At 39.7% G+C, this 17,034-nt stretch overlaps 1 protein-coding gene across 2 annotated transcripts in view; it reads left to right on the forward strand.

The window, feature by feature from the left end:
• fgf14 (fibroblast growth factor 14) overlaps nucleotides 1–17,034 on the forward strand; it is a 103,591-nt gene that overhangs the window by 48,942 nt on the left and 37,615 nt on the right. The gene's annotated exons all lie outside the window — the stretch shown is intronic.

The raw sequence follows: 17,034 nt of genomic DNA on the forward strand, positions 1-17,034 counted from the left end.
ATGGCCGGAACATTGCACACGTATATGCGTACATGCGTGCATGTGTGCATGTGTTAATGAGAGGCATTGTATAGCACTTTGTCCTGCTTTGCATACAAATAAATCCATTTACTTTTTTCTATTTGCTGAAGAAAGCGCTCCTTTGAAAACGCTCATAGTGGTGTAGAGCAGTGGTGCTGTCTGTGGTGCTGAACTTCACTCAACACATTGTATTTCCTCCAATATACAACCTTTATTTGTAATGCTAGGGTTTTCAGTTCATACCTAAATGGTCCTTGGATCTATGGCAGACTTTTATTGTGTCATTCATGTGAAGAAAGTTAAGATCTTAAAAGGCTAAAAATGTCTTTCGGTGCATTATTTATACATTTTAGGGTTTACGAGTTTGAGTCCGTGGCTTTGTCGCGTTATATTCCCATCAAAAGCCTCCTCTATCCTCTGATACATTCCCTCAAAGTATCTGACAGTAAAGAGGGAGACACAGAGAGATGTTGCTTTGTCTAGTTGTCATTAACCAAGTCTTTCTTGATTACCTTTTGAAATCAGCAGCTCCACATGCTTCATTACGCCCCTCAGTCTGCGCCCAACCAAAGAGACGGCTTGATGGCCAGTCATCACCGCTGTCACACGCTACACTGTGTTTGCTTTATTCCTATGAAGGCACCAAATTCAGAGAACATTATGGTCTACAGTAGAAGTTAGTTTAAAGGTCCCCTATCATACTGTTTTTCATCAATATATTATAGGTCTCAGATACAAAACATGTCTCTCCAGTTCGAATCCCGCCTCCTGCGTCAGGCCGTTGTGTCCTTGGGCAAGACACTTTATCCGCATTTGCTCCTGTGGGTAATGTCCGCAGTAATGACTCTTACATGTCTAATATGTGTAATGTGTACTTGTAAAGCGCTTTGAGCACCTGTAAAAGCGCTCTAATAAAAAATGTAATGCATTATTATTATTATTATTATTATTATGTCTCTGAAGTGTTTGTCTCCAAATACCAAACAGATCATTGGAGCATCCCATAATCCCCTCTGTTTCAGCCCTGTTTCAAAAGTGCTGATTCTCTGTCTGTTGCTTTAGATGAAAATAAGGAGCCCCTCCCCACGCCCCTCTGAGAGAGATTTGGTTACAAAGAACACAATGGTGCTCTAGGAGGAGATGCAGGTGATAAGGGGGGGGGGGGGGTTACCTTGGTTGGTGATTGGCTAATGGTTACACAAGCCAAACAATCGTTATGACATCATAAAGTGGCCAAAATCTGATCAGCTCATTTTCAGACAGGTTTTTATATAAATGGATCAGGACAAAAAGAGAGAGAATCTTTTTTCCTGAAACCTTCAGAGTCTCTTTCCACAGAGGGGACACGTGTTGATGTATAAAAGACATGAAAAAGTGGATTTTGCATAATAGGTGACCTTTAAAAATTTGAAGAAGCATTCTCTACATGTGAAACTCATTCACTCCTAAAAAGGCATCAGTTTGATACAAAATGTTTAAAAGAAATATAAGTGAACAATATAAGAAAATACAATATAGATGTGAGAAAAGACCGTGCAGTCAGAGAGGGATACTGTGATGGCAATAGAAACACATTGTAATACTTAACATGCTAATTCCATCACTACGCTTCACTCTGCTGATAAAGTGCTTCAGCTGGATTTGTGTATCTTTCTGCTATTTGCCTTTGATTATAATCAATATATCATAGCTAGTGTGTATCAGCACTTGGATACTGATGAAGCGATTGAGACAGAGAGCACCCTGGGAGAGTACATCATGAGTGGGAGGTATGCAAGGCTCTTGGGTGCTTGCCTTCAGGTTAAGTGCGGCTCTTGGAGAAGCTCTTTATTCACTTAATTACAGGATGGCACAAAGTCTTTGATTAAAGACTTTCCTATTGAATTCAAGGTGGCGTTCACAATCCACGAGTATTCAAACTGCGCTGCAGCTTAGCACGTAACATGTGGCTCTGTGTGTCTCAACAATGCTTCATTTAGTCCTCTGAAGCGTTGTAAAGAGCCCTGATGTGTTGGGGAAAGTATTTAGAAAGTTCTCCGTGTTCAGCAACTGCACGTGCTAATGGGGCGTTTTGTCAGTAAAGCTGTTCTCAGGTGGAGGACATATGGAGTTGGATAGAGGAGGATCATGGATCACAGGTGCACTCTTGGCTAAGCGCCCTCTACCTGCACCATGTGCGCCTTCACACTCATTTTCTTTGATCTAATCTTTTTTGGTTGTTTTGCATTTTAAGGTTTAACTGATCAGATTAAAGGTTGCCTATTATCCTTTTTAGGGTTTTCCCTTTCCTATAGTGTCTTATATAGGTGTTTGTGCATGTAAATGATCTGCAAAGGCAAACATCCGAAAGTAAGAGAGAGTTTATCTTCCATACAATCTCAAAGTACACATATGAACCTGGAAATTAGCATAATAGGACCTCTTGAAGTAAAAAGATAAATACTTTATGTGATATTCAATCTATTAATGTTGAGGTTATTGTTTCTTTCAATTCCAGAGCTTCACTAATATTTAAATGATAGGTGAAAGACATGAAAACTGCATTTTTCTTATATCTGTGGCAGGAGTTATTGATTTGAAAATAATTAGATCAATTAAGAATAGCTTGCTATTACTTTACCACGTGTACATAGCTATTGACATAATAAGCTAAGTGTTAAATGTTCCATGTCTGTGTTTGAGTGGCTGTACCACTTAATGTAATTGAAGATCTGCTCCCAATTTGCTTATCAGCGAACATGTTTGTGTGTCCAGGGTAAGGAAGGCGATGTTTGCATCTATTGATTGAAGTGTAAGGGTGTTGTTTCTTAGGAGGGATTATCTCGGAGAGAGATGTATACGGTTTATGTGTAAAACCATATAAACACAGATCCAACAGGGTCAGCATCTGCATTTGCTCTACTTCTTAAACTTTATTGTAAACTCAAAAAGTCATCAGAAGATTTGAGTCCAGTATGAACAGTTGGATTTTTTAGCCGGCTTTCCTCTCAAAGTAGGCTTCTTTTTTTTTTTAATTGAGGAGGTTTATTATAGATGACACGAGGATATTTTAAAACGGATAGCAGCATTCTGAAAGCCAAGGCTAGCTCTCAAAGCCCTGATTCTGTCTTGGTGATTTACACCACTGTGTAGTGTAGGTCTTCTGGAGGCTTTTAACACAAAGTACTGCTTCTCTATGGAGGCTGTATACATGATGAGTTACCTGCTGGTTATGAGATAATACACGTCAAAGTGTTGCTGTCACACTCTCACAATGCCTGCACAGCGGACACACACAGAAAACAATGGCCGGCGTTTTTTATCACGCTAAACGGAGAATAAGCGATGACAGGGCGGGGTGGCAATATTGCAGCATGTGTTGAATTAAAGACATCAGAGGTGTTTATTTAAAATATACGAGTCAGTGTCAGTGACAGGAAGAAGAGAGACCCGCTAATTATCCAGGGCAACTTGAACTGAGAACGTTAATGCATCAAAAAGCTGAAAACATGCATGTGTAATCATATGTTATATAGAATATTTGAGCCCTTATGTAAATCCTGTGAAACCCCCTTCTTTTTTTCATCCACTTTACATGAGCGCCTCTCATATATAAAACATTCTCATCTTCACTCTGACCTCGTAAATGTGTATTTCCCCGCTTTGTGGATGAGTGACCTCTCTTAGATCAACATATATAGGAATGCTGCACCTCGCAGTGCTTTTTCCAAATGAAGGGTTGGGGGGGGGGGGGGTTTAGCGGAGTGGGCAAATCACGGGATCCACAGTCCTCCAAGAGGCCCTATAGTGTGCTTTCAATGACAGGTTTTCCCCCTGTCCACCTCCAGACTCATCACCTTGGAGCACGGAGGGCGATGAATATTCAACAAAGTGTCCACTGTGTATTACTATGCAGTAAAGATCAATGTGTGCCCTCTGCATGTGAACACACTCTAATCTCTCTGTTACTGTACCGGCCAGTGTGTTGGACAGTAAAGGCCAGAGCACTGAACCTTTAAGGCCAGCAATGCTCACTGATACTGTCCTGTATGAATTATATAAAGTGTCGAGTGACATGTTTTTTAGAGCTTGTAGAAACGTTTTATCTCTGCTGTGGATGCTCAGGATCCGCTGCACTAACTGTTTGGCTTTGTTTCTAAGTAGCCGTGCCGCCTCCTGTACACACTGCTCATAAAAAATGCTCTCCACGGATAAGCTGAAAATGAAACATTTGAACGGATCCAAAGTGAAACGACTCCCCCTCTGCTCCTGCCAAATAAATATTGAGTTTATGAGTTTGTACTCATTCTCTAATTGGCAGAAGACTTTGCCTGTGTAGAACAAATAATTTAATTCCAATTTGGGATCCATCCAATCATTTACTTTCAACTCCGGAAATAAAAGAACATAATAGGCCTCATACTGTATATTGTTATCGCTGTGGTAATTGCTATTCAATATGACATACAGTATGTTGCTCCAATGCAAACAAACAGTTATCAATGGTACCGTGTGCTGTAGAGTCAATGTATTTACACATAGATTCCCATCATGAGCTTGTGGGGCTCTGCCAACATGTTGTTTCCCCAAGCTGTTTAACACGGGTAACATTCAGTGTGTTTCATCTGCTAATGCTGCTAGGTTGACTTATCCTCATGAAGTCAAAGCTAGCGCTCGTATCGAGTGTCTGCCGTGCTGAAGAGCTGAACTCAGCCACTTACTCGATCCAACCCAAAGGGAGAGGGCTCATAATAAAATAGTTTTATTGGGAATACTCAAGTGCAGTGGGAGGAGTGAGTAGGTGGGTGCTGTATGAGTGGGGGTAGTAGAAGGAATGGGAAAGACAGATTTTGGAGCTGGTAGTTGGGGTTGTCTGGCGTCTTCGATGTTAGATTTGTCAATAAAAGATGTAGCACAAGTTCAGCTAGAAGGCGATTCATGTAAAGAAGGATCATGTTGTGGTGTGTATGGGATGTCTGGATGTGGGTGGAGTGTGTGTGTGTGTGTGTGTGTGTGTGTGTGTGTGTGTGTGTGTGTGTGTGTGTGTGTGTGTGTGTGTGTGTGTGTGTGTGTGTGTGTGTGTGTGTGTGTGTGTGTGTGTGTGTGTGTGTGTGTGTGTGTGTGTGTGTGTGTGTGTGTGTGTGTGTGTGTGTGTGTGTGTGTGTGTGTGTGTGTGTGTGTGTGTGTGTGTGTGTGTGTGTGTGTGTGTGTGTGTGTGTGTGTGTCTGCTGTGCATATTTGCTTGTGTACGCATGCATATGTGTGGGAGCAGGAGGCGGACGAATGTGTGCGCCAAATGATTCAGCACTTCATGGACAAGATTTATGTTTTATGAGTATGGGCTCCCATCAATTACATGGCCTGGCTATTCCGCTGCTGCAGCACGGCGCCGGCCTCTCTCTCTCTCTCCTTCCCTCTCACTATTTTTCCTCAATCATTCTCATACTCTGTCATTTTTCACTCACACTCTTTCACATTTTTCTCTGTTGCTTTTTTCTTGCACACTAGATGTCATCAAAATGTATGGTGTCAATATATTATAAGCGTGATGCCCGTATGTAAATGTTGTCAGAAAACAATCAGCCTCAGTAGAAGTGCCCAAAGATGTTAGCTGCCCATCCCACTCGTGTGGGTACACCGTGAGTCGTGCAAACTTCACTCAGTGTGTTTACCTGTGCACCGTGTGTAGGCCACATAACTTACTGGAGTGTACTTTAGGGAGCTTCCTGTGTGTTACTTAGCAACAGTGTGCTTGCAATGCGGAGTCTGTTTTAGTTTACTTAAGGAGCGCCGTATCTCCCCATGTCCCTCTGCAAAGTGTGTGTTTCAGTGTGGATACGACCAAAGCACAGTGTCAGAGTGGGAGACTTGCAGTATGTGGGGGGTTTCAACAGCTGATGAATGAAGGAAAGAGGGTTCTCCTGGTTCTGTAATTGAAAGTAAACCTGTTCTCTGTCCCCACCATCTTTGTTAACAACATTTTAATCAAATCAGATATTTGATGCATAAAGTAGAACTACAGTATGTTCATAGGACACATCTGGACTTTCCTGTTGCAGCTTCTAGGTGAAATGCTTGCATGCGTGTGCTATTAGTGTCACAACACATCAACTATTTCCCATGAATGTTCTTGTATATAATGGGTTTCCTAGGATGAACACACTGGTGTTTTTGTTACCTCCAACTCTAGCATCATCAACCAGACATTTCAAAAGAAATATCTGAATGTATCGGACAGACTACCATGGACTTTGATGAGAGTCACATTGTGTCACTTTGGACGTGAAACGAACAAGTGGTAAACTCGTATTATTAGCATTTAAAGGCGATATATGAAACAAATAATACCCTATTTACTCATCCATTAGATATGTAGCAACATTTGCATTTGATTTTTGTCGTGTTTTAGGCCACATGGCAATTGTAAATGTAATATTGAAACCATTTTTAGCTCTGTGTTGACCTTCACCAACAAATGAGGGAAATATCTGGAGTTTGCGGCTTCATAGTGTTCAGCAACTAGTCGCCAACTTTGTATCGCTACTTTCTAGTGTTGGACTAGTATAGTATGGGGGGGGGGATTATGGGAGCTTTGTTACAGCTCGGGGTGAAACAAAACAGTTGAGTCGTAAGACAAAAACAGTTAGCTGAAAGACACTAAATCAATCTGTAGAGATGAGGGAACTCCTGGATTAGGTCATCAGTCGATGTTTCAGTCGCAATAAGCAATATAGTTTGAATAATATTGCATGGATTCATTTTTTTAGATTGTTTATTTTTAAATAAATATTGATTACTGCAGCGTTATGGCTAGTTTGTAGGCAAATGTATTGGGCTTATTTTCACTATAAAGTGCAGTGAGGACAGCACACTGTTATATTGATGCATGTAATGGTTGCGATTGAGAATGCACAAAAAACCCGATATGTTTGCTTTTAGCCTGTCGAGAGATAGAACTACGACATCTCCTTAAGACAAATGACTTAAACCAATCTAATTCAAGCACATCGATAGAATAGGAGCACATTTCCCTGAGCAGAAATTGACCGTGTGTCCGGGGGTCTGATGGAGGGGGACATGTGCGTGTTGATGTGCCTGCATGTGCGTATGCAGACATCCGTGTGTACATCACAGGAGTCTTTCTTATCCCAGAAGCTCCCCCTTGTTTGGGAATGCGTCTATTTTTAGAGCCGTGTCCAAAGGTCAAATCCTCTATTGGCCGGGAAGACACTGAAACAATGGTTTAACAGAAAAACATGCATCCTCTGGGAACTGCACAGCGCTTTGTCTCAGTCACCTGCTGCACGCTTTGCTGGGCTTCACCCTACGCTTTACTGTGATCACTGTGTGGGGTTTTCTTCACCGGTGGTTTAGCCAGAACAACATGCTTTTTTCTTTTGAAAATGTACATCATTAAGCTTTAATTGTCTGGGGTCATCATGCCTCAATACAACATGTAATCAATTGTGAATCTATATTTTCTGGACCTTCATTCACCTTCTACAATGTCTATCTATGTTCTAACAACTCATATCTTGTTAAAGACAAAACAACAGAAGATGCATATTTCTTTTTATTCTATTTTAGCAGAACAATGACTGTTTTTAAGAAACGTGGTAAAATAAAACAATCTAAGTAAAATGAGACTTCTCAATTACTGTGTAAAAGTCCTCAAACAACATTTAACTTTAGCAAAAGTAAAGTACAGCTAAATGAATCTAGAGTATTCAAATGGAAATACTCGGGTTCAAGAACCTCAACATTGTACAGTGCTTGAGTAAAGATAATTCCCCCACTGATGAAGAATATTGCTTTATGCTTCAGGAATCATTTATTAAAAAATGTTTCACAGAGAAAATGTGTTAGACTCCAAATCAGTAATACAACCAGTAACAAGTATACAAAGTTGTATAATGATGTTAGTTCTCAAAAACAAATGTGTGGTGTTGTATCACTTGAGGCTAGCCATCATATGAGGTCAGACACGTGTCAATCTGCAACACCATCATCATCATCATCTGCAGTCCTCTCTTCTGCCAAAACCTCGATCTTATGTGTCCCGAAGCTCAGGATAAAAACACGTCCCTCCTCTTCGTCCTCCTCCACCTCCTCTCTCAGTAGGCGTGATGGAGGAGGTGAGTGAGTTTCAGCGGTACAGTGAAGGCATCGTTGTCTACATCGCAGGCTTCGTCCTGCCAATGTTTGTCCCTGTCCAACAGTCTGTTTCATGTTGAAGAAAAACAAATGCAATCTTAAATCTTTTTCGCATGAAGTTTAAGCAATTTTACTTTTCCGTTTAAGCCCTGTGTAGCCAAGTCATAAAGTCCTGGGTTCTGGCATCTCACTTACACACCAGCTAATTATAGTCCGCTGTAATTACAAATGTGTCATTTCTCATTAGGCCCTAACAGCAGACATGCAAATGGGACACTCCATTTCACAGTGGGTTTTTTAAAATCTTTTCCTCAACTCTTTTGTATTTTAGTATAAAAACAATTTTAAAGGTGCTCATCCCTCCTTTTTTTATAAAGCCTACATATCTATCATTATTATTTAATTATCCTGGTTTGCATAGAGGTTAATAAGGCATTTTAACATGTGTAAAATAGCCAAAGAAAGAAAAAATAAACCCCATGATATCTACATAATGTGTCATTCTGTCTGATTTAGTTTTGACCCAGTGCAGTGTTAGGGTCAGCGATTGATTGGTAAAGGGTAATGTCTTCTTTATCACACACAAAATGGTATCTGTGTTCATCCGGCCGTGCTCCGCTTCTGAGTGACAGTGACAGTGGGATCCTACAGCACTGCACCACTGATCGCTATTGGAAACTGTGTCCTGAGGCTCTGATCTATACTGTATGTGCCTACATTGCATAATGTATGGAAATTAAAACAAATGCCTCTTTCCTTTTATTCTCTTTATTTCTGACATTATTCCATTGCTCTAGTATCTCCATTTATTTCATTTTAGAGTCGTTTTTACAGTCGATATGATCAGTATTAAGCATTGTGTACATGTTTGTATTAAACACCAGTTGGTAAAAGGGGTCAATCAGAGTTTTACCGCACAGAGACACATTATGGCTTATCACTACTGACTCTAATGTTAGTGACTTCTCACAACACGTGACATCCTTTAATTCATTGATTGATAGATGGATTGCTGACTTGATACTGATTGAGAGTTGGACACGAGGGCATGTCAGTATCAGAGACACAGACACATGATGTTTCGGGTAGTATTTTGGCACTCTGTGTTCTCTTTAGACAAGAGTTGTTTTTTTCTTGTAGGGTTCCAATGTAAATGCAATGAAGTGCTTTAAAAGCTTGTTATCCTAATGCAGTGGAAGATACAATATTTTGATATTTGCTTACAAGCGGGACAATAAAGTATAGTGACTGTTACTCTCACAGAAATCTTCCCTTTTTGCAAAATGAACTGGATCATTTTAAACCTTGTGTTGCTCTTTTGCAATAGAAGTTGTCAGGGTTACATTTTAGTTGGAGATTTTGAGATTATTTTCAAAATTAAACTTTTTAGAACAGAGCTACAGAAATATTCCCTTTGTGTCTCCTTCATTAACGCTGTAATCCTGCAGCAGTGTCCTGCTGAGCTCTGTACTGCTCTCTAGTGGCTGAAAGGTGGTAAAGCAATATGTTAAGGCAACATAAGCATGGAAGGATGCTAATATAAAGGGGAAAAAACACACAACAGGGTTCTGCATTTTCATTTTTCATTTAAGAATGCAGCAAGGTTGATTTAACGGATAAAATGGATCAGCCTAGGTAAAGCCTACTGCACCAAAACCGATTGAAAACGAAATAGTTGTTTATTAAATGCTTTTTTATGTCTTACAGCTAGAAAGAAGTCAGTATATTACATATAAACACATTTGAATGAATACTGTCTTCAACGTGTCAGTGAGCTTCAGCTTTTGTACATTTTATTAGTAATATACTGTGGGTGGTGTTATTGGCTCTACATTTATGTGAGTGGTGATTATCGTGAACTTGTGGAGCCAAAATGTTTTGAGTTGGCAAGTCATGTGTTTTTTGCAGCTTTTCTTTATTGCCTGTCAAAATGTCTCTAAATTCCAAAGAGGGAATGTGAGTTAATGTGACGGGCTGGCAAGTGCCAATTATCTAAAAGAAGGAACTTAACAAAAACACATTATACTCCATTTTACCTTCAAGCCAGCTGCTCACGAGGATTCTTTCTCTAGAAATCGTGAAGTAGTTATAATATAATTGAACTTATAAAATGTTACATGACCACAACGTAATAGCAGAGTACCCCAGAGTGCTGTAAGGGGCCTGCTATATTTAAATGTGTTCCAGATGAAGATACATCATGGTTAATACAGTAATTGTATTTTTTTTGCTAATATTTTAATGTGGTATTGTAATGTCCCTTACCCTATTTAATGGTTTTTGGTTTCCCAACCTAAAAAATGTTGTCTGGAATGGTAGTTTGCAGCTGACACATTAAACATTGGTAACACTTTATTTTGATAGTCCATAGTTAACACTCTACAAGTCATCAGTTGACATTCAACAACACTGTTTCAACAGACAAGTAACATCCATTTAACTAACTGCCAGTAGAATATAAGGTACATCTCAAGTGTTGATCTATAGATTTTACAAAAAGTGTCTGTTGACTGTCAACAGGTTTTTTGCAACAGGTTATTAACCGATATTCAACCTTACTATCTGTAGATTGTGAGTTCTTGTGAAAAACCTTTTTTTCTCAAGTGAATGCATTAGGCTTCTGTATTTATCTTATATATTAGTCAAATAAAACAGGAACAGGTGTTTCTAACTCAAACATTACATACATAATGAATACATAAAGTTTGTGATCAGTTTTGCAAAACATTTTGCTTTATTCCCATGTCTGTTGCATATAATTAGTGGATGAATGTGTTCTGTTGATAGGTTATAGACTTTCTACTGTTCTCAACTGTTTTTCACTTTAATTGGATAGTCCTAACACATGCCTACAAACGCTTAGTGGAGAATGCCTACTAAAAGTATACAGATAGTCAACTCTAGATTAGTTGACGATCAACAGATAGTCAACTAAACTCTAAAGTTGCTTATCTGTTGATCACCAACTAATGCTTAATGTAATCTTTAGTTGACATCTTGACTCTCAACAGATTATCAACAGATAGTCAACATGACCCTGTTGTCTTTCAACTGACAGATTGATTTTGAGTAGTTGATTGTCAATTTTGAAGATGTTGACACAATATACAGATAGTAAGGTTGAATATTGGTTAATACGCTGTTGACATGCTACTAAATGTCAACTGATGACTTATAGAGTGTTAAATATGGACTATCAAAATAAAGTGTTACCTAAACCTTTATTCACCACATGGATTTTCTTAACTTAAAAGTAAAACAAATCCATGTTAATAATCACTTTTGTCAGAAGAATATACATCCATGACAGAAATACTGTCTGATACTGAATACACTTTGCAAGGCATGGATTAAGGCATACTTCTGATATGAATACAGTATCACAATCTATTTAAATACAAAGTCACCTGCCTAGTAAATAAGATAAAACGATAGTTACTCATTTTTCAAACTGATTTTTAAATGTAAACGTATACACAAACCGACACTTGTTGTTTTTAAATCAACACTGTTTGTATTTTGGAGTTTCCCATCAGGGGTCACAGTCTATTCACACACTATGATGTCACTGTGTTGCCCGTCCAATGAGACGTACGAGTGTATCCTGGGACACTGAGTGTGTGAAGTGTTTGATGTATTCAGAGCTTTGGTAACATTTGATCTGTGACGGCATTAATGGCTGTCTGAGTGTGTGGTAATGTCTGCTGGTTAATGGCCGCTGTCATACAGGAGTATTAACCCCGTCACTTCAGACTAATCATTGCACTCCATGTCCCCCTGTCACCTCCATTATAGCTTCCAGTCACTCGACACACACACACGCACACGCACTGTTCTTCTCACTTCAGTCTGAGCGCCAAGAAGGTTCAAAGTGGCCAAAGTTATGGCGCTGATCTTCATTAGCTGGAGCTGCACTTATAGACATCATTAGTCTTAAAACTCATTGTCTCATTGGGACAACTTTATTGCGGTTCTCAATCAGAAGTGGCTTTCACACACTGTCTCCTGTGAGATCTATGGTGCATATCCTATGAGTACACCTTAATAGACCCCTAGGAAGGAATCATTAAAACGGGAGTGAACTGAAACATACTCACTAGACATAATATTGTATGGAGGTATCATTTTTTAGTGTTATGGTCTTATTAAAAAGACGACAGTCGTTGCTTTGTCATTAAGAAAGTTTATATCTGGAAAATTATAGTCATGTAGTCAATGTTCCCCCACAATGGTAGTTCATGCATGTAAAGCTTTATGACATATTATTTTTAAACACAAATCGAATATACTCCTTAGTGTATTGTGAAAAGTATCATGTATAAACTATGACAAAAATCAATCATTGCATCTTCAAGTTGCAGTTTGCTCAACGTGAAAGTCATTCAACTGTTTGGTTGAACTAACAAATAGTGACTTATATACTGACACCCCCCCCCCCCCCCCCCCCCCCATTATCATACTATTAAACCCTAAAACAATGCTCAGGTATGTTGACTGCAATGTAAACATATCAGACCTAGTGTCTGTTCGAGAAACAAAGGAACCTGATCTTGTTAAAAGTGTTATCAGACATAATTAAGAAGTAGCTGATCAAGTGCAAAGCTTAAAGGAATAGTTTAACATTATTGTCTGTGTAGTTTTGGTGATGCAGACAGGTTTGGGCCTGTGGTGCTTCTTCATCTCTCTCGTCAGGTACCCTCTGCAGTTGAAAATCACCGAATACAACAAGGACAGAGGCTATTATGTTTATATTTTTAAGAAGATGTAACTGGAAATGCTGACCTTCAACAGGAACAGTGTCTTAAAATAGTCTTCATTTTGAATGTAACCTGGGTTGTATCATTGTTTTCAACCTTGTCTTGCAGACACAGCACTCAAAGTAGTTTTCACTGACCTGGTTTCCCCCATATCACATCTCTGAATGGTCCTGACCCCCGACCATCACCCTCATTACCATTCTATTAAGCCTTCCAGCTCCAAAAAACACCGGGTCCTTGACCTACATCAGAAATGTATTAATATTGATGTGCACACCCTATGCATTTTCAAGTGGCCACACACATTATTTTTGCTTACCTACACACACATGCACCCACACGTTTGCCCACCCTGCAATAAACAATAACGTCAACACACACACACACACACACACATACCATGTATACATCACTTCAGGGGACATTACATTGACTTAGATGCATTTCCTGGAGACTTATCCTAACCTTAACCACAACCAACACATGCCTAACCCTAACCCTTACCCTTACCCTAAACCTAAACCTAACCAAGTCTTCACCCTAAAAGTAATGATTCCCCTCATGGGGACCTCCAATGTGTCCCCATAAGGGAGGCGAGTCCCCACATGTGACTGTGTAAACAGATTTAGGTCCCCACAAGTATAGTAATGCTATGCTAGGCCACACACACACACACACACACACACACACACACACACACACACACACACACACACACACACACACACACACACACACACACACACACACACACACTTGGTGTCAGCCTTCAGCTCCGGATGCAGGCCTTGCCAGAGGAGTTTGAACTAATTGATATTCTCCCCAACTGCCCGGGGCTTCTCCAAGGAACCTCGCTCTGCAGTGCAGCTGACGAGGCACATTCCTTCACTGCTGCAGACTTAAAATAAGATCAAAGGATGTAGCTGTGTGTGTGTGTGTGTGTGTGTGTGTGTGTGTGTGTGTGTGTGTGTGTGTGTGTGTGTGTGTGTGTGTGTGTGTGTGTGTGTGTGTGTGTGTGTGTGTGTGTGTGTGTGTGTGTGTGTGTGTGTGTGTGTGTGTGAGAGAGAGAGACACAGATAGAAAGAGAGCGAGAGAGGAGATGTGTGTGACCAGCATATTGATTTCTTAGAGAATGTTGACACTCTTATTCGGCCTCTGCATCACTCTCTTTATAGTTATCAAACATTAGTGTCCTTAAAAAACGTTCAGTGGGCTTCATCCTAAATAATGCACCATATAACTGGGTTGCTGGGCTTTTTCTTCTACGGTCGTGAATTGATTACTGCTGGTGAGGGGCTACAGGCCTGTGTTTAATCACTGGCACTCACCCAGTTGTGCTTCCCTCCCATTGCTGTAATCAGGTTTTATTTAAATGTATTAAACCCGAGTAAACGGCAGAAAAGCCAACAGCCACAAATATTATATATTCTGTTACCAGACTGAACTTTCTTTTTACAGTTATACTTACCAAGACGACCTAATATGTTGCTCCATTGGCCTTATCACCATGAAAACTCGCAATTCAATCGAGACGACCAAATTAAAGAGGAGATATTGTACTATTTTCAGATTCAGATTTATGCCTCTACTGTGACGTTAACATGCTTTAAAAATGGTCTTTATTTTTCTCATACTGTCTGTGCTGCAGCACCTCTTTTCACCTGTGGTAGAGAAACTTCCTCTAGGGGGAACTTTGGGATTTTAGCCTTTGAAGACCATTTACTACAAAAAACGATATAACACACTAGAGGAAAGGGCAACCCCCCCCCCCCAAAAAAAAACGAGGGCCTCTTTAACATCACACCCCTCTTCTCAGGTTTTTTCTTTCACCTGTGGGGATACAGGCCATGTATAACTTTGTTTTTAGTTTTAGTTCAGCAACAAAAGTGTTATCTACAGTACTTTTTTTTATCTGGGAGTAAACTATTTGTGAGTGCAGCTCACGGTTTGACGCCACTGTGTTTCATTAAATTCTCCGTCAGTGGGCTCCACACCCCAGGCTCTCTCTAATCTCCTCCCTAGAGAGATGGTGCAGCACTCCGTCACCCGCACAACACAGAGACGTATCGTAATGCGGCTATACATATTCTCTGGTGGCATATTTAGTGCACCTGATGGCGATTATGTGATGTACATTTCAGAGATCTTATATTTTATACGATGACTTGAATGTCTACGAGCAGAGGCTTAATGCACCCACTCCGCCACTAGTTTGGAACCAAATCTCTCCAGGGTTGTTTTCTATCCTTTTCAAATATATTATTCATTGACACTGCACCAGGAGCGGATTTGTTGGCAGTAAAGCAACACTAAATAATTGCTTCTCAGTTAATCACTTCAGCTATCTCATGTATTCATTAATGAATTATTGAATGTATTCCTTTACCTGCATGTTAAAGACTGCAGCAGGAAGTATTGTTACGACTGGGGCACACACGAAAATGATAGGACCCAAATGCACGACTCCAGACAAAAGATGGTTCAAAAAAGGAATGTACTTAAGGTGATAAGCAAGGCAATACAAAGTCTCATGTAAAGCAAGGACTCCAAAAAATGTAACTTCAATTTGTAGCTCAGATAACATCTGGCTGACAAGTATCATAAGGCTCGAAACAATCTGGCACAGAGAAAGCACAGAATAAATACACACACAAGGGACTCTACAGGTGCAAACAATAAGGGCGGGGCAGGTAATCAGGTCAGTGAACACACAGGTAGGAGTCGAACTACCTGAAATGAGAGAGGAGATTACCAAAGTAAAACAGGAAATGACAACAAAAAAGGGTTAGCGGACTTAATGATATTAATTAAACAGAGATATAATACTAACAAATCTAACAGTTCCTGCTTTAAGCTTCTTAAGATCATTGTATTTTAGATCATAGCACTATTCCATATAGACTGCTTGCCCTTCATTGAAACTTCTCAATTTGTTTGGGTCCACACCATGAAAGAAAGTTTTGTGCACTCTCTTAGACACATTTTCCCCCATATTCAGCTAGCCAGGAAAATAGTCTAAAAACAATTTGATCTCATTGCCAAATGTAAAAGAAAATGTGGCTAAAAACGTTGTTCTCTTTCAATTTTGTTGTGGTTACACTAATGCTGTTAATGGTTATTTTGTATTGAAAAAATAGTTCTTATTTTCTCTCTTTATAGATTTTCTTTCAAGTCTGTTTTTTACATGTTCTCTTATGATACATTTAGGTTTATTTGACTATAATAATGAATAGTTTTGGACACAGTCGCTTTATAATGTACAACATTGCTCTTCAGGGTTTGATGTATAATGATCCCCTGATCTGTCTGGCCCCCTCCCTCCTCCAGGGCCTCACCATTCCCTCTTAATCTGTGACCATTTAAGTCAATCTCAACATTTTCATTCCACCTCACAAGCTTTTGAAGTGCACTCGTCCATCTTAGCGCCCTGATTAGCTCAAATTATTAGACTCATGGTAACAAATGAGAAACACACGCATGCCCTGTCCGTAAACTGGCTCTCTAAGCTTTTATAGCTTCAGTAGATGGACTGATAATATTGAATGATTAAACAGCTGAAGCATCGGGAGGAGGAGAAACACACAGAGAGAAAACATGACATAAATCCTAGCTAAGCAAAAGCATTACTCATCTTAAATTAAATTATCTCCCTGTCTTTGATAATGCAAAGTAATTTGATTCCAGCAAGTTAAGCTCCTTTTATTTCACCAGCACTCAGAAGTGCTGAGTCCCACTCACTGTTTTCCTTATCAGACTGGGTGATAAAGAACATGGCCTTAAGGCAAAGTAATGGCAATAATGGAACGTGTTGTTTATCCCGGTTCCATTGGGTGACATTTGCTTTGCCTCTGCCGCAGGACATCTAACTAACAGTAATGCAATTTCCTCTGAGGAGATTTGATTAAAATGTTGTGTCCTGACGAGGATGGGGCTTCAAAAGACTGCTTCACATCTTCTTTGCTCAATCTTTGGGTCTCCATGTTTACCATAGACTTTCTGCAGGGCATAAAGGTATCTGTTATCTGCTTGATAATAGAGCAGCATTAGCTGATATGCACATTACTTATTTTTTCTTGCAACAGGCTAATTTCCTCCAAATAAGATCCTAAGGCAACATTTAGTC

Source organism: Gymnodraco acuticeps, unplaced genomic scaffold, assembly GCF_902827175.1.
Source record: "Gymnodraco acuticeps unplaced genomic scaffold, fGymAcu1.1, whole genome shotgun sequence".
NCBI lineage: Eukaryota > Metazoa > Chordata > Actinopteri > Perciformes > Bathydraconidae > Gymnodraco > Gymnodraco acuticeps.